Source organism: Triturus cristatus, chromosome 12, assembly GCF_964204655.1.
Source record: "Triturus cristatus chromosome 12, aTriCri1.1, whole genome shotgun sequence".
Classification (NCBI taxonomy): domain Eukaryota; kingdom Metazoa; phylum Chordata; class Amphibia; order Caudata; family Salamandridae; genus Triturus; species Triturus cristatus.
This window is the reverse complement of record NC_140595.1, coordinates 20,203,442-20,224,471: the sequence shown is the minus strand read 5'-3', so window position 1 is coordinate 20,224,471 and position 21,030 is coordinate 20,203,442. Positions and strand designations below refer to the sequence as shown.

The following is a 21,030-nucleotide window of genomic DNA, read 5'->3' as shown; positions in this document are numbered from 1 at the left end:
AGAGCTATCCACACAAATATTCAGAGCTACAGACATCCACATACCGAGCCACTGACTTACACATACAGAGCTAGCCAGAGACATAGTCACTTAACACACATACCGAGCTAGCCACATAAAGATACTGAGCCATCTATACACACAGAGGCACCTATGCACTTATTGAGCTACACATACACTGAGCCACACACACGCACAGCTACACACATAGAACCACACAGACATACACAGACTTACACATACTGAGCCACACACACAGAGCCACCAACACATACAGAGCCACACACACGCACAGAGCCACACAGTAACCTCAACATTTGACACATATTTCCTTTTTGCTACTTCAAATGTCACCGCTACCATAGATCCAGTTGTAGAGTGCATCGATTAAACTATGAATACTGTGTTGAAGATGGAAGGACGCAGGCAATACCGCAGTTAGTTATTTATAGCAGCGGCGTTGCGTTATGATTCTCAAGCACAATTTTGAATAGTTCCACCATAATTTACGTTAAAAGCATAAAACAGCAATATACGTGTGACGTCATTCCCACCGGAAAATACCATAGGCTTGAATCTTCTGGCAATATTTACATCGTGTCCGTGGGCTCAATTAACTAGTAGTCCTTTAAAGGGTTTCCTTAATTAAAGGGGGTTAAATTAGCTGTAGATACTTCCACTTGCCAGTGAACTCGAAAGGAGGGTATTACAGCATTACAAGTTCAACCCACCTTCAGCTCTTCGCCCTCTGCGGCTCCTAGGCCCGTACGTGCCCAGGTGAATCCCAGAATGCAGCGCTGCTGGCCCCAGAGATCTGACGTACGTCACAACTATTAACTGGCCCGGGGCAGGAGTTTGAACTCCTGCCAATTCAGCTAGCATGTGATGTGTCCGAGGCCCAGTTGGGCAATATTAAACGGTGTAATGACAACAGCTATTGCTTACAGTGCTTTGAAACATAAGTGAGGCACTATATAACAACAGTCAATTTGCAGGGTGCCCGCTAGGGCCACACCAGGAGGTTGACGGTGTCACAGATGACACAGGAAACACAACCGGTGCTCCGTCTCCCTGCATCACTTTATCAGGGTAATAAAACACGGCGGACTCCGTATCAAAAGCTGAAGAATTCCTTGGAGTACCTTACACCCACAGGGCCGGGAGTGTTCAGTCAAAGAGGTGCGCAAGAACAAAGGCGAGACACTGAGCATCAGTAGCAGCCAGGATCAGATAGGATCTACGTTGGCTGGGAACCCGGGATTAGCAGTTGAAGCCTGCACACTGCCCCCACAGTAGCCCACAGGTCCAGAGTCAGACACCCCACTTCTGCACCACTCAAGGAGTCAAGACAGGGGGGGGTGGGGCACCTCACTAAGTGACATCACCCGGTACGTGCTCACATTTCCATCTTGTGGCCGGAAGTGCGGCCGCCAAGCCCCGCCGCCAGACAACTATATTACGTTTCGGGTTGTTTGCCCCCCACGGGGGCTCCTTCTGTGGCTATTGTTGGGAGACAAAGGCGCCCCTGTGAACTGTCTGCAGAGGCCCGGGGCCAGGAGATACAGGCCTGGGGGCACGGGCGTGTCTCAAAGTCGGCAAATCAATCAGGTTTACAACTTTGTCGCGAGAGCTCACATTTAAACACAAATCACAGATAAGATCTGCAGGCTGTAACTAGAAACAGGCAGCAAGCAGAAGGACCCCCTTAATGAATGTAAGTGGCTTCTACACCTGGGCTCCCTAAAGGAAGCAGCCTGGACTACCAAATTAGGTAGCTCAGCGAGCTAAGCACTCGCTGACGAGAAACGCAGGTAACAGATTCAAATCTCTACAAAGCTGTCCTTTTAATCTGTTAAATGTTGTTAAAATGAGTACACGAGCACTTTGCCAGGGCCGGTTTTGGTTCCCAGTCCGGCCCTGGATGGAATCAGCCTCAGCAAGCCTCTTTTGGCATCGGCATTATTATGTCATTTTGTGGTGTATGTCATGTACTTACTTATATTGGAGGGGGCGAGTACAGGTCAGGAGCTAGTCCTGCGAGAGTAAAGAGGAGCCATTGAAACAATAGAAACCATGCGTGTTTTAAGTTTTTGGTTGCCAGCTTTCAGCACATGATGAAGTACTGTTTTATAGTTCAAGATTAAAATCCACTCTTTTTCCTATTTGTGAGGGACTACACAGCAGGGCATGGCCATCCTCACATAAATTGTCTGACAGCAGGCTGGGAGACAAAACTGTTATGAATCCTTAGCAAAATTTCAACAGTGGCTATAGTTCTGAATATTGCAATCCCAAACAGGACAGCCTGCTTCTCAGAGGCTTGATCTGCAGGGGTCTGTATGTCAGTTAAAGTGTCTGCCCGTAGCATGGACTGCAATCTCACAGATGGGCTAATACGGCGGGTTGTGGACATCATTTGGGGAAGAGGTTAAACAGCTAGTTCACAATATTTCCTTGTGCAAGCATGTCAGTCCATCATTAAACTACAAAAATGATTGCAAAAATAACATTGACATGTTTATAAAGTGGCATGTTTGTATAATATGAAGTTAAATTAACGTAAATAAGGGCGTAGCTTTATTTTAAATATTGCACTTACACTTAAAACAGAAATGAGGTCTTTTGCTTAATTACATAGGAATGGTTCAGAATGTAAACGAAATTACCACCAACAAACTTCACACGTGTTCAGTCACTAATATAAGGCTTCCAAGAAGTAGCGTACAACCCGCAGGGCATGCACTTCAGTGCCTCGTAATGTGTAGTAGACGATAGGCAATTAGTTTAGCCTGCCCCCACTCCCAAAAAAAAGGGGGCATGCATATTTCTTTAACACCAGTCTAGGTTTTAATGATGCCCCCCGAATTGTTTTACTATCAAGCATAAAAGAGTATCTCCTGCCCCTGCACATAAAATCATCTCTAATCTTACAACTCAATGGGGCATCGATGCTTTAGTCCCAGCAATTTCAATCAAAGCGAAAACAGAGACAAAAAACAGCGCAAGTCACATTTTAAAGCTAAACGCAGTTAAACCTTTTACTGCCTGTGTTTGTATGCCGGCGTTTTGAGCATTATCTGTATTCATGCACCTTGCTTAATGTAAAACCACGGGCCGCTCGCATGACCATAGACATTACAATTGCCCGACAACTTGAAACTCCATCCTGCACAAACGAGTTTCAGTACTGTTGGCTGTCACACAATAGCACTGGTAACCTCAATAGAAATACGTGCAGGTTAGTACCCGATGTGGAAGCAGGAGCCCGGTGACTATGTGGGAGAGGTAGAAGGGAGGGGAGAGTGAGAGCAGAGAGAGTGGGTAGAGGAGCAGGGAAAGAGACACAATAATGAAAGCATAACTAGCACGGCAGCCTCTGGTTTGACGGTGTTTGTTTAGCCAAAGCGCTGCAATATCTTCGGGTTGAGTTTCCGGTATTTAAAAAATTTAACAAAGAAAATAAACAAATCTGCAGAGCGAGCTGCGAGGCTCCTTATGTGTAGTGGACCAGTCACCATTTTAAACCAGCATCATTAGTCAATGTTAGCAAAGCCTGTGCCACGCTCTTGCGATCAGCTAACAACAATGTACGCGGGAGGCATACACAGCCGCGAGCGTTATCTGGGGTCGAAGAGGCGAGGCTGGCACAGGCCGGGGGCTCCTCCAGTCTTCGGGACACTAGGCTCCTGGTGAAGCTGCACGGAGAAGGAGCGGAGCAGCCCTTTCGGTTTCAAACGCACCTCTCGGCTCGACGCTGACATCCTGCTGGGCAGCCCCTCTCTCTAGCAGTGAAGGGGCTGAATGGAATCCCGGTTGCTGGAACATGCCTGGCTTATCAAACAAGGAGCGAGGGGCGGTGGTGGTGGGGTGGGCAACACCGTGAAAAGTGGTGCGTGCATATTAAACATATGGTGGATGGAAGCTTCGAAACTCGTCCTAGGGCCCTGCTGATAACATCAGTTACAGAAGGTTCACAAAAACCTCGGAAAGTGCTTCATTCCTCTGTCACAAGCAAAGTGCGTGATCCTTACGAAGTTCGTAATTCGAGCCGTTAGGGTCTATCGGATGGCTCGCACAATAGGGAAAACGCACAAAGGAGGAAAAACAAGCACAGCGTGAAAACCCGGTGTGCAGGGCAGCGAGGAGGACGCAGGCGGGCAGCGAGCGAGAGCAACAGCAAGAAGATCCTCACGGCCAGCCGATAGATTAAAAATGGCGGATGGGAGCTTCCAAACTTTTTCGGATTCGGGGGCGTGTTCCTGCTGTTCTAAAAGGGCGTGGCTAAAAAGTGGAAAGAACAGCAAGGAACACGCCCCCGAATCTGAAAAAGACGGAGCCTATTTGGAGGGACGGCTCTCTCCTCCAATGGCTGGCCTCCGTTTAGGAAGCCTGCCAATGGAGGAGAAGCAAAAAGAGAGGCGGGCTAAATAGCCACTCTAGGAAACATTAAATCTCCGACTTCCGGTTCTGCCTTCGGCAGACCGGTAGTCCTCAACCTAAAAAGGAAAATATCAAAATGCTCACACTAGCCCAGGCTTTATCTGCCCTGGGCCTAAGAGACTGGATGTTAGAGTTGTACTTGCAGGACACACATTTCCACGCTCCCGTCCTGCCTTCCCATCGGAGCTACCAGCGGTTAACGGTAGGCCATGAGAATTTTCAGTTCACTGTGCTTGGCCGCACCTGTGCCCCTCAAGTGTTCACCAAGGTGATGGGGGTGGTCGCGGCTCCTCTGCGCAGATCAGGGTAACAGTCTTCCCCTAACTCAATGTCTGGCTGTTGAAGACGGGCTTGTGTCAGGCTGTAGTCTCCCACCTCCAGACTATGGCGAACCTCCTTTGTTTGCTAGGGTTCACTATTAACGTTTCGAAGTCACACTGGACTCCCTTTCAGATGCTTCCTTTCATTGGAGCAGTTCTGGATACAGTGCGGTTTTGGGCCTATCCTCCCAAGTGGCAAGTCCAGGATATTCAGGCTGTGATACAGATGTTTCCGTCTCTATCCTGGATTTCCGTGAGAATGACTCTGAGGCTGCTGGGCCTCATGGCATCCTGCTGGTTACACATGCCCGATGGCAATTTCATGCTCCGTAGTGGGACCTGAAGTTCCAGTGGACGCAGCATTAGGGGAATCTCTCAGACATGGCCCAGATCTCAGAGGGAACTGCAAAAGACCTGCAGTGGTGCCTGACAAATCATTATTTGGTCAGAGGCAGACCCCTCCCTCAATCAGATCTCACAGTAGTGACAGATGCTTCACTCCGGGGATAGGGTGGCCATCTGTGAGCGGTGGAGATCAGAGGTCTCTGGTGGAACCTGGACTCCAAATCATGCAGGAGCTGTGTGCGATCTGACTGCCATTGAAAGCCTTTTTACCCCCCATCAAAGAAAGCTTGTGCAGGTGTTTACAGACAACACCACTGACATGGTACTGCAACAAGCAGGGTGGGGTTGTAGACCCTTTGTCAAGAGGCCCTATGTCTCTGGATATGGCTGAAACAGCAGGGTATATCCACGGTGGTTCAACACCTGGCAGGTTCTCTGAACCTCAGGGCAGGCAAACGCAGCCATCAAATCCTAGTGAATCACGAATGACGTCTCCATCCAGAGTTGGTGCCGGGTCTTTTTCAGCAGTGTGGTGAGCCTTGGTTAGGTCTGTTAATCTCTGTCGAGAACTCGCAATGCCAGCAGTTTTGGGCAATGGAGTTTCCAAGGTGTGTCTCGCTCTGAGATGTTTCGTCTTGAGTGGAGGTCAGGCCTCTTGTACGCATTTCCACCGATACCACCCCTGCACAGAGTTGTCAAGATCAGGAACAACCAGGCCAAAGTCATCCTTGTGGCTCCGGTTTGGGCATGGAGAGTTTGGTATCCCGAGCTCCTGCAAATGAGCATCGTTCCTCCTATCAGGCTGCCCCTTCAGGAGGATCTGGTGCGGCAGCTGGGGAGGGTGCTCCACCCATACCTGTCAACTCTATGCGTTCTTGCGTGGAGATTGAGCGCCGGCTGTTGACAGCGCTTTACCTTCCTCCAGAAGTTTGCAATTGTATTCTGGTCAGCCAGGCATCCCTCCACTAAGATGGTATATGCCTGCCTGTGGAAGAAACGTGTAATATATTGCACAGAAGAGTCCATCAAACCACTTCCAGCTTCCATTTCCAATGTTCTACTTTTTATTTTGACCCTTGCGCAGCAGGCCTCTGCTTTGGGCACCCTGAAAGGGTATTTGCCTGCTTTCCTGAGGCTGCTAGACCAACCCTCCTTATTTAAATCACCTATTGTAAATGGATTCTTAAAAGGTCATGTACATATGTAACCACCATCACCCTTCATTATGCATCAGTGGGACCTTAATTGGGTTCTCACCTTCCTCATGTGTGCTCCTTTTGAGCCCCTGCACAATTGCCCGCTCCAGCTGCTCACTATCAAAACAGCCTTTTAAGCGGCAATCTCATCTGCCAGAAGGGTGAGCGTACTGCAGGCTCTTATTGTCCAATCCCCCTTTTGTGATGATATTCTCTGACAAATTGGTGCTTCGCACTAGAGCCTCTTTCCTTCTGAAAGTGGTGACACCTTTTCATGTGTGACAATTGGTCATCTTGCCCACTTTCCACATTCCTCCATATCCCTCTAAGGAAAAGCAGCGACTCCGCTGTTTGGATTCAAAAAGAGCATTGCAGTTCTACCTCGACAGCACTAAAGATTTCCAGCTGGACGACCAACTGTGGGGTACGTTGGTGCGAATAAGGGTAGGGCAGTGCAGAAGCGGACCATGTCTCTATGGATCGTTTTCTGCATCAAGATCTGCTATGGTTTGGTGAAAAAGGAGCCTCCTGAAGGCTTAAGATCTCAGTCCACCAGAGATAAGGCTGCGACCACTGTACTACCACGTGGAGTCGCAGTCCTGGATATCTGCCAGGCAGTGACGTGGGAATCTCTGAACATCTTCACCAGACTCTGCTGCCTGGACAATCGGGTCCACAGGGGCGGGCACTTCATCCATTCTATCTGCAGGAATTCCTGATTTAGAATTTGTCCGCAGTCATCCACAAGGGATGGGATTGCTTGTGTATGTATTCAAAGGTAAGCAATCTGCTGCGAGATGTCTCTATCAGATGTACATGTTCTTTACTTTTGGGAACCCCTTATCTGGTAGAGCCATGATCTAGCTGCAGATTCCTTACTGACCCATCCATCTTTCCCGCACTGCGGACAAGTTTTTTAGGGTCAAGGTTGTTCCCTTTCAGATCCCTAGTTTTTTCAAACACTCCAATATCAGGACTCTTCATGGCTCCGCTTTTTAGTTGTGTAAAGAACTGATGTCATCGCGCAGAGCTGGCGCATTTATATGTGAGGCACAGGCGAACGTCACTTCCGGCGCAGACGACAACAACAATGTCCTGCAGAGGCAACCGACACCACTGACTGGCTCTCAGGGGTAGTGCTCGAAGAAAAATCTTCCGGATCCATTCTGACGCCTGGGAAATTTAGAGGAAAGAAATCTGCGGCTAAATCATGTCTCTACCAGATATGTTAGGGAAGGCAAGTAACTTGTCCGTTAAGTTCATTGTGTCAAACGCTTTACCAAGGGGCCCTCTTTCTGATGATCCCTAATATGTTTCCAGGTTTTTTACGATCTTCAAGGAGGCTGCCATGTTCCAGCATTAGTTAGGCAATTCTCAGTAATTGGCTATAAAGTCTTCTTTATAAAGGCATGCCTGTCATGTTCCATGCTGATTCCACCCTAACCTGGAAGGTTCATGATGCTGAATTGTTCAAGAACCTTCGACCTCTTCTGGGCCACCCTATCCTTTTTAGGTCTCGCCTGAGACAGCGCTTTGTGCCTGGCGCGAATCTGCATCATGGTGAGGGATAAGCTCACAAGAGCTATGTGAATGTGTATGGCGTCATCATTAAACACAAGATAATATTTTTGAATTATTTAACAGAACTAAAATGATTCACGTTATTATCTTTTGGTTGACAATGATCCAACTTCGATGACAGGATATATGTTAATCTTACGAGACTTTTGTTTAGTTATCCTTAACTATTTATTTATTTTCCTTTTACCCCTTACTTCAGCAGTGACCTACAGTTTGTTTTACAAGCTTAGTATCCTGCTGTGTGCTGATTTGCATCTCACAGATGCTGCAGAACAAAAGATTACGATCTTTACTACGAGGCTTATTGGAACTGAATTAGCTTGTCCTGGTTTTCTTTCGCAAGTGGCGAAACGTGCTAATGTTTCACACTATAGCAGACTTGCAGTCTCCTTTTTTTCCTAAACAAATGCCAGTACATTACAATATATGAATACACTTACGAAACCAACGTGTAAGCAAATATATTTTAAAAGAAACTTTAAAGCGTATTACAAAGAAAACCATTATTGATTTTTAACGGTGCAACTTTTATTTGTGTGTAGCTTTAAGCACGTAGCTACAGTTGCTTTTTAAGTGGGTAATTTGTAAGAAAAAACAATTGCCTGTGTATTCATCATTTAGCAACTTTACACAATAAATGCAGCTTTACACACAAGTGGTCAAGATGCACTGTCATGGCGCTTCCCTTCTTTTGTTTACACTTTTGGGCATATTCCTGGGCACAAAAACAAAATGCCCACCGGATGCGTTCTTGTCTTGCATCACCTGTGCTGTTTTTATCAATTTCGAAGGCAGTCTAGCAGCTAGGGCAACCGCCGTTACAAAATAGGTTTCTATATGAGACTTGTGTACATTATAATAATGTACCCGAAATCGTGAGCATGTAAGACGAAAAATGTTTATAGAATCATTACACTTCCCAGCCTTGGTGCAACACTATCAAACGATATTCAAATTCCTAGTGCTGCTAAATGGGCAGGCGCCTTTCCATCCATCTCCTGCAGCCCATATGGTCTTTGGGGTCCCCAAATCAATTCCGTTGATAAACCATTAATATCACTTAGTGTCTACACAGTGGGCAAGTAGAAGAACAAGCATTTGCAATGCAATAGGTCGCGCAGTTACGCGGGTTTAAGCTGTTGCATTGTAAATCACAATGCCTTTTATTTATGTTTTAATAAGCAAAACAAAAAAAGGCATTGTCATTTACAGTGCCAATAGCTCAAACTCGCGTAATTGCGAGACCTATTGCATTGCAAATGCTTGTTTCTAGAATGGTTGAGGTGGAATTGGTACTATGGTTAGTCCTTCGGGCTATTTAAGCCCTTTCTGCTATTGTTGAGAAAAGAGTGACCCAGCACCAGGGACATGATGTGGCCTGCAAAATCTTTATCTTTCGATTAAGTCAACATATATGTTCAAATGTTTTATCAGTTGTCCCTTGAGCTTGAATGATATTTGAACTTTCAAATTCACTGGCTAAAAAATACAATCTGACTCAAACTTTATTTCTTTCCCGGGGGTCCAGGCGTATATTTGCTTTGACTGGACCGGCTGATAGTTAGTTCGAATAGTCTCTGATAACATGCTTCCTAGAATCAAATACTCTTGGTCACAAACCCTTGTAGCAATTAATCCATAGCAGCAGCAGCTAAGATTCAAACTCTCCGGACCTGATTTGGGGTGTGGCAGAAGGAGTGATAGCAGACTGGATGGCAGAGAATGTTGTGTCTACCACCTCTCAGTTATGCTGCCTGCCAAATTTCGCGATGTTTGTCGGTCCTGGAGATATCTTGTTACAATAGCAGGAGTTTGTTTCTGAAAACTAAAAAACAAATGTCCCACACTTACCAATGGAGTTTCCATTCTTGATGTAGGAGTAATTTTTATTTTTCTGCTGGCTCTCACCACTAGGTATAGACAGGTAATAAAAAAAAGCCATCTGACCACCCACTGTAAATAGGGCAGATGGTCGAGTGGCTAACCTTCGACAGTCCCTACTTCCTCTAGGTGTTGGAGGAAGGTTTACGAAGACTTTGCACATTTTACCCTGTCGATGTAAACCTGACAGTCTGTTCCCCCCCAATAAATCTGGTGGGCAGCCCGAGAATTTGGCAGTACGCCATAAAACACCGTATTTGTCCCTATATCTGTTTTTGAAGTGCTTCTTTGTATGTGTGTGAGTTGGAGATGATACGTTCATCCAAAGCTTCCCGCATTTTGTGACAGATTTAACAGAGCTTTCTATGTTTTTTAAAATTAATGTTAGGAAGACAGAAGTAAACTATTCTTTGAATGTTCCTTAAAAGGAGAAGGTTCCTGTGTAAGTCTGAGCAGAGCAATGCCCTTTGTGTTCTACATATTGGTCGGTTAACAGTGCCCTCTTTTCTTCACCCCGCTGGAGGTCAAATCATCAAAAGGGTAGCCTTGCTCCGCACGGATTGAAATTGTGTCGCACTATTCACTGCAACATTCGGGGCTGCCTTTGTGATGTTCCTTTATCAACCCTTGCCTAATCCAATCACCCTGCTAGAGTGGGGAAACACTGACCTGTACATAAGTTCCATGTTTCCAGACACTCTTTATGGAAAATGGGCCGTTCACCTAATTCTCAGTTGCACTCTAGTACTGTTCAACCAGTGCCCTGGGCTGTGCACCAAATGCACAGAGAGAACAGGCCGTAGACATGTGCATGAACATTTCACTTTTGACCCACTTCAGGAAAGGAACATGGCAGCTTGTTAAATCCTTATCCGCTCTCTTAATCTCTATTGCCAACGTTGTGTTCTAACACTTCTTTTATGAGGTGTGCAAGTCTTTTTCTAGATTTCAATACGATAAGCCCAATGAAAAAGCAGGACAGTCTTTCCTAGAAACGTAATGCATGTGGGGGTATCGCATGTGACTGCTTCTAAGATGTTCTCAGCCACTTGCGTCTGCACATGGACCTTTGAAAGTAGCTGATGTCTTACAAGAAAAGTAGTTTACTCCTTTCTTGTTGGAATCCTTCTTGGCCTTCCTACCGTGGTGATAGTGAGGCTTTTGTAGTTTACACATTGTAGCTTAGGTCACAAGATCAAAGCATGGGTCACTTGAAATACAGCAAGAAAAGACATGGACAACAAGTCACAGAACGTTTAATACGTTGGAAGGGAGCTCCATTTAGATTTCCTCTTTCTTTTGGAGTACATTTCTTAATTCTAAGGATTTGAAAAACTTCAGGGTGTTCTCCTGGCAATCTGTTGAAGTTGTGTATTTCCATATCTCATGCCTGCATCATACTTGCTATTGCGGGTTGTCTCAATTGGTACTTCGATATGGAGAAGTTACTTTCATTTTCCTTAACAGAGGGAATATATTTTCACCTTTGTAGAAGCCCACTCCCCATACCACCTTTAATATAGACATGTCCTATTATAATTATTACCATGGGAATCACTTACTTCTGTGGAGATAGTTTTCGGAGCTCTTACAAGTTGGTAAAGGCCAATCCAAACTAATGCCCTAAAGTTCTGACTTAGTGGGTGTTCACAAGAGTTTTCATTTTCAAGGCAAGCCTTTCCAGTTTCCCCCTCCTGATGCAGACATGTTTAGATGGAGAAACTAATAAAGTAGCTGGGTTTTACATACAAGTAGGTGCGTGTGCATTTATGATAATTTACAAATTCCGACTCTATGAATCTGTGTTTGAATATTAAACGTTTAGATCCACCTTTCGGCACCTCGAGTGACACTGCAGGGTGTAAACAATTGAGTGAACTAGTCTTGACATTTTAACAAGGCAGTCTTGTATGCCTTCCTTTGCATGTGTAATGGAAAGCATGTGTCTCCTACCACTGGGATTTCTATTGGGTCACAAGTGCTTGCTAGGTCATATTGTACTTTAGTGCCACTGCTGTCTCACATCACATGTGTTTGTCCATTGCTGCAGGCACTTCTTAGTAGCTGATGGTCCATGGCCTCTGTTGCATGAACATGGATGTGGTGGTAGTTGCCACATGATCGACCAACAGATTCGTTTTTAATAACAATAAGCACCAATACAACACAATTGATTATGACAGTGGGTGTTGGCTGTTGGTGTGTTTCATGCACACATGACGCCACTGGCCCTCGCCTTTCTGCTTTTTAGGTCGAGCCTAGAAGCAGCACCCATGCGCTGCTCTAGGAATCGGCCTCTTGGAATCACTTCAGGCTTTGTAGAAGCTTGTGCGTGTGGTGCTTACACCAGACGCGCAACACCCATTGGGCTCACCGGGCTTCAGCCCCCCCCCGTCGTGTGTGACAGCCCGGCTGAGACAGCCTCGCGGGCTGGCGTTCGTCTAATTGCAGCCGCACCAGAGTACTTCACGGGTCTTTAAAAGACCATTTACTCGATAATGAGGCTTTTGTTGTGTTTGCACCCCTTCTCACAGCCATTCTGCCTATGGCTGGAAGACTTAGCCCCCCCCGAAATCTTTTCAGCCCCCCCGAAATTTGGCTCTAGTTGCCTGCCTGGCTTACACGCTATTGGCCTTTGCGTCTGGCTTCAGCCCGCAATTGGCCAAAGGCGTGTGGATGTCCCAGCTTCTTGGGAAATGTTTACTCCCAGAGCGTTTTGCTCTTGGGAGCCAGCAGCGGCGCACAGGGGCCATCTGTTTTTAATTAGCAGCGGCGCACAGTGTGCCATCTGTTTCGGGTCACGCCGCGCTTGTTTCTTCTGCTCTTGTATAGGTCTGATGCTTCATTTTGCTTGGGGCCTCAGTCGCTGACAAGCCCTTCAGTGTCGGGGTCTCTGGAACTAGCTAGGCGCATGGTGTTTCAAAGAAAATTGAGAGGAAAAAAACATTGGTGAAAAACGGATTGCGCTAGGATTTTAACAATCGCTTTCTACTGCGTGGTGCAAAACATCTCTACTAAATCAAGCGGGGAGGGTCAGCGTATCTACAGGCGAATGCGCTAGAACAGGCGTATTTGTAAACACCACAGAGGTCCTTGCATGCCATGGCAGTTAACCCGGGCACTTGTGGGGGGGGGGGGGGTTGAAGCCGCAGACCCCGGCATGGAGAGCTCTGCTCTCCTGCCGGGTCACGGGGGGACACTGGCATCCCAGCCAAAGGATTACTGACAGATTCTCAGCCCTCTGCCACCGCTGCATCCGAGGACAGCTGGGAGTCCGTGCACAGCCTGCCGTTGGAGAGCGGCGCGGCACTGCAGCAGATTGGTGAGTGCTCCGCGGGGTGCTGTGTGTGGTGTTTCCGCCCTTATTTAGTTATCAGTCTCTCGGGAGGCAAAGGCGGTTCCGTGCTTGGCTCTGTAACCATGGTACACTGGTGTGGCTTGCGTCTTATTAGCGGGGGTCTTAATTTCAGCGATGCCCCCCCCCCCTCACCCCCCCAAGTTTGCAGATTCCTTATTTTCTCCCATTAGCCTGGGCGTTTGCACACAGAGACACGCCTGCTTGTTCCCCTGGGTGCGCTGAGCAGAATGCGCTCCCGTGGGGGTCCCGCCATGGGAGGTCACCCCTTCATGTGCGCTCCCCAGGCGCACCAGCTGCAGCCTTTTTTAATCTTCCCGAACTTGAAAATAACCCTGTTTACACGAACAGCACGTTTTGTTAGCCGCTAAGTAACGGGGAATAATGCCACGCGCACTTGCAAATGTAAAGCGCTCTCTGCATCACAGCACTTTGAACCTGTAACCATTCCCATTAATTTAGATGAAATAAAAAGACTTCCAATGAACCAATATGCATGTTTCAATCGTAGGGGACTTAAAGAACGGGGAGCTTCCTCCGTCACCCAAGATCTTTTCCACGAATGGTGCACTGTGGACAGGGTTAGGTTTTCTTATTACTTCATGTAGCTGCAGTGTTCTACACCAACCCGGAAGTGGTATTTTTGGATGAGGTGTTGACCTTGTTTAAGTGCCTCATGCAAATCGACGGAAAATACAATACCGCAACGGATCACAGACTCATTAATCAGGGCTCTTTAATAGGCCGGGGTGGGTAAACACCCAAAATATCGATTCCAAAATATCTACTGCCCAGAATATCGAAGTCAAAATATAGAGTGGACAGAATATCGACTCTACAAAATATAGATAGGTCAGAATATCGAAATTGGGGTACAAAATATCGATTACCAAAATATAGACCTAAAAAATATAGATTACCAAAATATAGACCTTAAAAATATCGAATACCATAATATCGAATTTTAAAATATAGATTACCATAATATCGATTTTTTTTTTGTGTTATGTATGGTAGTATATGTGTTAAAATGATGTATTATTGTTGTAATGTATGTTTAATTTATTTAAACAAATGAATGTTATGTAATTTAATTATTGCGTAATTTAATTCCGTAGCGGGTTGTGGGTTTATAGGGGAATAGGGTGGGAAGTAATTTAATTATGGTTAATTAAATGTTAATTATATTTATATGTTTTGATAATTAATTAATTGATAATTAATTATTAATTGGTAATTTATTTTTATTAATTGGTGATTAATTTATATTAATTGATTAATTGATAATTATGTTAATTGTATTTGTTATTAATAGGAGCGGGTTGTGGGTTTGTAGGGGAATAGGGTGGGAAGTAATTTAATTATGGTTAATTAAATGTTAATTATATTTATATGTTTTGATAATTAATTAATTGATAATTAATTATTAATTGGTAATTTATTTTTATTAATTGGTAATTAATTTATATTAATTGATTAAATGATAATTATGTTAATTGTATTTGTTATTAATAGGAGCGGGTTGTGGGTTTGTAGGGGAATTGGGTGGGAAGTAAATTAATTGTAATAAAGTAAATAATTAATTTTTTATTTATGTGTATTGATAATTGATAATTAATTTGTAATTGGTAATTAATTATTATTAATTGTTATTACATTTTTATCAATTGATAATTAATATTTTTAAATGGTAATTAATTGTTATTAATTGGTAATTATTTTTAATTAACTTTTTATCAGTATTGATAATTAATGTCATTTTATATTTAATTTAAATCATTACTTTAACTACTTTTGCACTCTCTGGAGTGGGAATAGTAATTTTTACCTCTACGCTATCCAACGCTTTCCCTACTGTTGCACCGTTTGGAGTTGGAATAGTAATTTTTACCCCTACGCTATCCAACGTTTTCCCTACTGTTGCACTCACTGGAGTGGGAATAGTAATTTTTACCTCTACGCTATCCAACGCTTTCCCTACTGTTGCACTCTCTGAAGTGGGAATAGTAATTTTTACCCCTACGCTATCCAACGTTTTCCCTACTGTTGCACTCACTGGAGTGGGAATAGTAATTTTTACCTCTACCCTATCCAACGCTTTCCCTACTGTTGCACTCTCTGGAGTGGGAATAGTAATTTTTACCCCTACGCTATTCAACGTTTTCCCTACTGTTGCACTCACTGGAGTGGGAATAGTAATTTTTACCCCTACGCTATCCAACGCTTTCCCTACTGTTGCACTCTCTGTAGTGGGAATAGTAATTTTTACCCCTACGCTATCCAACGTTTTCCCTACTTTTGCACTCACTGGAGTGGGAATAGTAATTTTTACCCCTACGCTATCCAACGCTTTCCCTACTGTTGCACTCTCTGGAGTGGGAATAGTAATTTTTACCCCTACGCTATCCAACGTTTTCCCTACTGTTGCACTCACTGGAGTGGGAATAGTAGTTTTTACCTCTACGCTATCCAACGCTTTCCCTACTGTTGCACTCTCTGGAGTGGGAATAGTAATTTTTACCCCTACGCTATCCAACGTTTTCCCTACTGTTGCACTCACTGGAGTGGGAATAGTAATTTTGACCCCTACGCTATCCAACGCTTTCCCTACTGTTGCACTCACTGGAGTGGGAATAGTAATTTTTATGCTCTCAGTATCCAACAAAATCTCGACTTTTTTTAAATTACTTATATTATGTTTACATTTTAAGCTATTTTATATTATATTATATATGTTTTATTTAATTGTTTTTAATATCTAATTAATTTTATATTATTTTTAATACATTTTAAAAATTCGATATTTTGGCTAACTATATTTTGACAGTCTATATTTTGGAATCGATATTTTAGTACTTACCTGTTTGTAGATAGGGAGTCGATATTCTGTCCCTCGATATTTTAGTGTCGATTTTTTGTATAGTCTATATTTTGTCCCTCGATATTTAGTCACTGAACCGCCGGGGTGTACCGAGAATGGGTCCAGGGCTTTAAGTGGGATGGGAAAAAAGTGTATGCGGTCTCTAAATGGGGTGTAGCCTATTTAATTAAGGGCGCCTTGAGACAAACTATTTGGTTTATTAAACCACAGGAAGACACAGGTGAAGAAATCCTCAAAGCAAATACTGTAGAAAATAGTTTTGAAAATAAAACCGCAGTTCAGGGATGTATACATTGTTGTTAAAATGACCTGTGCTTTGTACCTTCCAAACCGCAGATGACACACAGAGAGGTGCGCGTTAAACCGTGTGCTGAACGTCGTCGTCAATGCATTTATACCTTCCGGGCGCGGTCCAGTCCCTAGAGCCCCCCCCCCCCCCTCATGTGTTTCTGAGGTATCTCACACACTATCTAAAGAGCTGTCCTGGGTGTTTGTTTAGAACACACAAAGCCTTTGTTTGCCCTCAGAGTCTCAGGAAGGCAAGGGGGCAGGACAAGTGGGTGCTAAAATAGATCCAATTTCCACGTTCTTAGCTGTGATCACACCTTCTCTGGGACTATTCCATGTTGTTTTTCCAAGCCCACGTCTCCCCTGAACCTCAGACAAAATACCTAGCACAAAAGGCCTGTTTCTCTTATTTTCAGTTCTTCATGAAGCCACTTTAGGAATTGGATCTCGGGTTACCAGGTGACTCAGTGTTACTGACGCCATGTTTTTAGTGCCCAGTTTCCTTTCCCAAATCATTGCTTTTAGGCGTCGGTTACATTTAACTCAACCAACCCTGTAACTCTCAGAATGGAGTCTTTATTGAGGAAAGCGCAGGGCGAAAAACAGCCATCAAAGCAACATGGAATCGCTTGCAGGGGAATAGGCAGAAAAATACAACACACCCCACCTTGAGCCATGTCCCAGCCAGCTCTGAGCGAGTGGATGCGGCAAGCGAATCAGGCAGTCGTTCGGGAGATTGACCCCATTAGGGGTTTCTGAAATTCTTTAATTTCCTTTCTTCTCTGCTGCTTTCTTTCAGTCTATCTTTCCATCCTTTTTTTGTCTTTTTTCCATCGTGCTTTCTTTCCATCCTTTCTGTACATTTTGCCATTCATCCACCTTTCAGTCTTTTCCATCTACCCTTCCTTCTTTTCACCTTTCTTTTTATCCACCTTCCTTCTGGTGACTCCTTCTCCTCCCTTCCTTCCCTTTTCATCCCTCTTTCATCCACCCATCCATCATTCTTTCCATCCACATATCTCTGCATCCACCCATTCATCCTTTTCTCCATTCGCCCTCCTTGCCACCAGCCATCCTTCTCCCCAACCATCCTTTTTTCAATCCATCCCTCCATCCTTCTCTCCAGCCACCCATCTCTCCATTCTTCCTTCTCTTCATCCTACAGTTGCCAGCATTGAAAGGACAAAAAAATGAAGACATTTATTGTTAATACTTTTTTAATATGGTCGTTCAGTTGTACATAATGCTTACTTGGTCATATATAAGGTAACAAAAATGCTTGTGACACTTCTTTATTATAACTTTTCAGCATGCTGCAGACTTCTGTACAGCACAGCTTAAAGACATAGGCAAAGTCAATATCTCTGGCTAAACACTTATAAGGTCCCAAAGGCGAGACCTATTGGCTATGCCAATGCTTGTTTTAAGTTGTCATTACTTTTAATCAGTTATTTTTCCTGTGGCTGTCCAGACTTTAGTATTCATGTACTTTGTGGCAGCAATTCTGCGATTTGCTATTGTATGGATACTTTATTCTGTAGGTGTTTTTTTCTAGTTTTACTGCTGGATCTTCCCACAGATCATGACGTGTAGTTCTGGAAGCCTCATTTCATTGAAATAAACCTTGTATTCAAACAAAGACTTCACATGTGAGTGACTATACTAGAAGAGGTAATTGAAAATGGTTATATTTCTTCCAAAGAAGTCCTAATATGTCTCTAGAAATGGTCTTAATCCTCAAGAAAAGAATAACAAGCATTTGCAATGCAATAGGTCTCGCATTATTAAAGTTTGAGCTATTGGTGTTGCATTATTTAGCAATGCCAATAGCTCAAAGTTTAATAATGCGAGACCTATTGCATTGCAAATGCTTGTTAATGTTTTTCTCTTCAGCTGTTTCCTTCCCTGTGCACCCTAGCCCACCGCCCTCTTTTACGCTATTCTTCAGTGTAAATTAATTTCAGGCCAGAGCGCCCCTAGGAACAACCTAGCCTTGTGCTTTTTATTCACCATTTGAAGGGTGTAGGGGGTTTGGTAGTTTTGAGATGTGGACTTAGGGTGTCAAACATAGGTCCCCAGTGCAATCTAATGCCATGCACAGGTGGCGTTTTGACAACAAAATATGAATGTTTCCGCCCAGAATACCTCGCCCTGTGTCTGGTGAGAGCCCTGTGAGGCAAACTGGCCTCTGTGCCCTGTTTACCCCTTCCCAGGGCACAAGGAACCTCGTCTGTTTCATTACACTCTCTTGTAACTTTGATGTCACAAGACACGCAAATTGACGTCACTTGCGGCAGCCACTCTAACCATCTCTAAAGGCCCCTGTGATTGAGCTTATAGTTTGTTTTACTCCTACATGAATGCAGACTTACTTTATTTACGTATGTGTTGTCTTATGAAGCGCTAACCACACCTGAGCAGGTATCAGAGCGCTGTACTGAGGAACGTTGTGAGAACAGGCAAAGTGAAGCATGCATTGAGTGGCAACATCATAAAACAGAGGGCTGGGCTGCCAGGTGTGACAGGGGCCTGTAGTGCACCGAGTGACTAGGGGTGTGCGAGTGTGCAGTGGGAGACATGCATGGACACATGGCAGCACAGCGGGCAAACAGCAGCCAGTCAGCAACAGAAGGAAGAGAGAGACGAATATTATAGGATTAAGTGACTGGCGTGAAAGGCTTTCAGCAGAGGCAGCGGGGCTGGGGCGTAGACAGCAGAACAGTCAGTCAGCAGTAGAAGAAAGAGAGGGTCGGATATTAGGATTAAGTGGCTGTAGTGAAGAAGGCTTTTAGCAGAGGCAGCGGGGCTGGGGTGGAGAGAGCAGAACAGCAGCGGAGACAAACAGCAGCCAGTTAGCAACAGAAGGAAGAGAGGGGTGGATATTAGTCTTAAGTGACTGGAGTGGAGGAGGCTTTCAGCAGGAGTAGCGGGGCTGTGGCAGGGACAGCAGAATAGCAGCTCATACAAGCTGCAGTCAGTCAGCAACAGATGGAAGAGAGATTGGATATTAAGGTTAAGTGAGTAGAGTGGAGGAGGCTTTCAGCAGAGGTTGGGGTGCAGAAAGCAGAACGGCATGAGGGATTGAACTAGGGACAGCGCGTAAAATATGCCAAGTTGTATGTTAGATTTATTTTACGTTCGAAAGAGCACCTGCAACCCGTTCACCCCTGACAAAGAACAAATGCAATTTATGGCAAAAAAACAATCCCTGGTACCTGGGCTACTCCTTCGGAGAGTAGGACATCTAGATAAGTCGGGCTCAGGTGGAAGGGTCGCCGCTGAGGGGAGTCGGTGCAGCTTCACAGGTCGTGCTCAGGGGCCATAGTCACAGCTTCAGGAGTCTGGTCCGAAGTAGCAGCGTCGCAGATGAAGGAAGTAAAGCGCGTGCAGTTTCTAAAGTAAGCCACAGCATATCGGGGCCATGGAAAAGAGCGAACTATTAACTTCCGAGGCTGACCGGGAGGAAGCTCTTTAAACAAGACTACTAGTCCCAGAAATTAAAGAAATAAATGGGAACAGTGTAGCCTCCTACCCCCGCCCCTCCGCGCACGTGAAAAACAAAGCTGCGAGTGGTGCGCGCGCGCCCATATGCTTTCAATTATCGCGCCCGTGTCTGGCCACGATAATTGAAACCATATGGCAGGAAATGCGCGTAATAGACACCAATAGGCCAGGGACGGAGCTATGCGGCCACCTCTGGCCTATTGGTGTCTATTTTACAAAAGAACACGCACGGAAAGGCCAATAGCAGGCTGCAAAGGTAAAATCACACGCACGAGCGTGTGCATTTTCCAGGTCGATTTTCAAAACCCAGACATAAGGACTCTTGCCTGCTCAAGCACTGCTGCGCAGTGCAACGCAGGTCGCGAGACCTAAAAATGGGGTGCTACTACTGACGGTTTTCAAAGTTGCCCATAATGTTGTAGAAGAGGTCTTCAGAAATACAACTCAAGAACTCTCCAGAAATTACCATTAATGCTTCAGAAAAGGTTTTAGACGTGTTTCCTGCTTCTGAGGAGAGCTGCAGAATTGGTCATAATACTTCTGAAGAAGTCTCCAGGAAGTGCCACAAGTCTCCAGCTTAGATCTCTTATCTTCAGACATAGACCTCCAGAACTGGCTATGCAGCTACTGAAGTGGGTTCCAGAAATGATAACACTGCTCGTCATGAGGGCTCCAGAAATGGGCATGAATAAGGCAAAACAAGCCCCGATAAAAACAATCAGTTTTTTGTTTTGTGATAGCCTCTATAGCGCATATTATTTGTTGCATGAGAGAGTATGCGAAGTCAGTGGATTGTATTCTAGTATATTAGCAAGCACTGCGACAGGAAGAGCCCGTTACCTTGGGATCGGGGATATTGCCAGCGTATAGTTCTAAATGCTCAAAATGTGGCCGTGGCAGAAACGCGGGGCACTTTAGTGTTCTAGACCCATAGCAGTGTGCAAAGATCTTTTTAGGTGAAGTGGTAGCGGAGAATTCCTTGGTGGAGTCCTGGCTCCTGCCTGGAACTATGTGACCATCTTGCAGCACAAAAAACTTTCATTGTTGGTTGGATAAATTATATAAAGATGTCGACTCTTTCACGAGGAAACCGAGAATTAAGGATTTTGAACTTGGTCACTGAATTTGCTAACCGGCTGTTTCAGAAAGCAATGTTTTGCTGCTGATTCCCACCGCCCGAGGCCAGTAGAGATGTACTGTGTTTGAGGCAGCCTGCTCCAATATTCTCCCTTTATGCAC

At 44.8% G+C, this 21,030-nt stretch overlaps 1 protein-coding gene across 2 annotated transcripts in view; it reads right to left on the bottom strand.

Annotated features, from left to right (window-relative positions):
- CCDC124 (coiled-coil domain containing 124) overlaps positions 1-19,615 on the bottom strand; it is an 80,075-nt gene extending 60,460 nt beyond the window's left edge. Inside the window, exon 1 of one of the 2 annotated variants that reach the window (XM_085638379.1) lies at positions 19,503-19,615. The gene's annotated coding sequence lies outside the window, so the exon portion shown is untranslated. The remainder of the gene's footprint in view (positions 1-19,502) is intronic. The other variant, XM_085638375.1, reaches the window with a different exon arrangement.
- Positions 19,616-21,030: the final 1,415 nt, after the last annotated feature.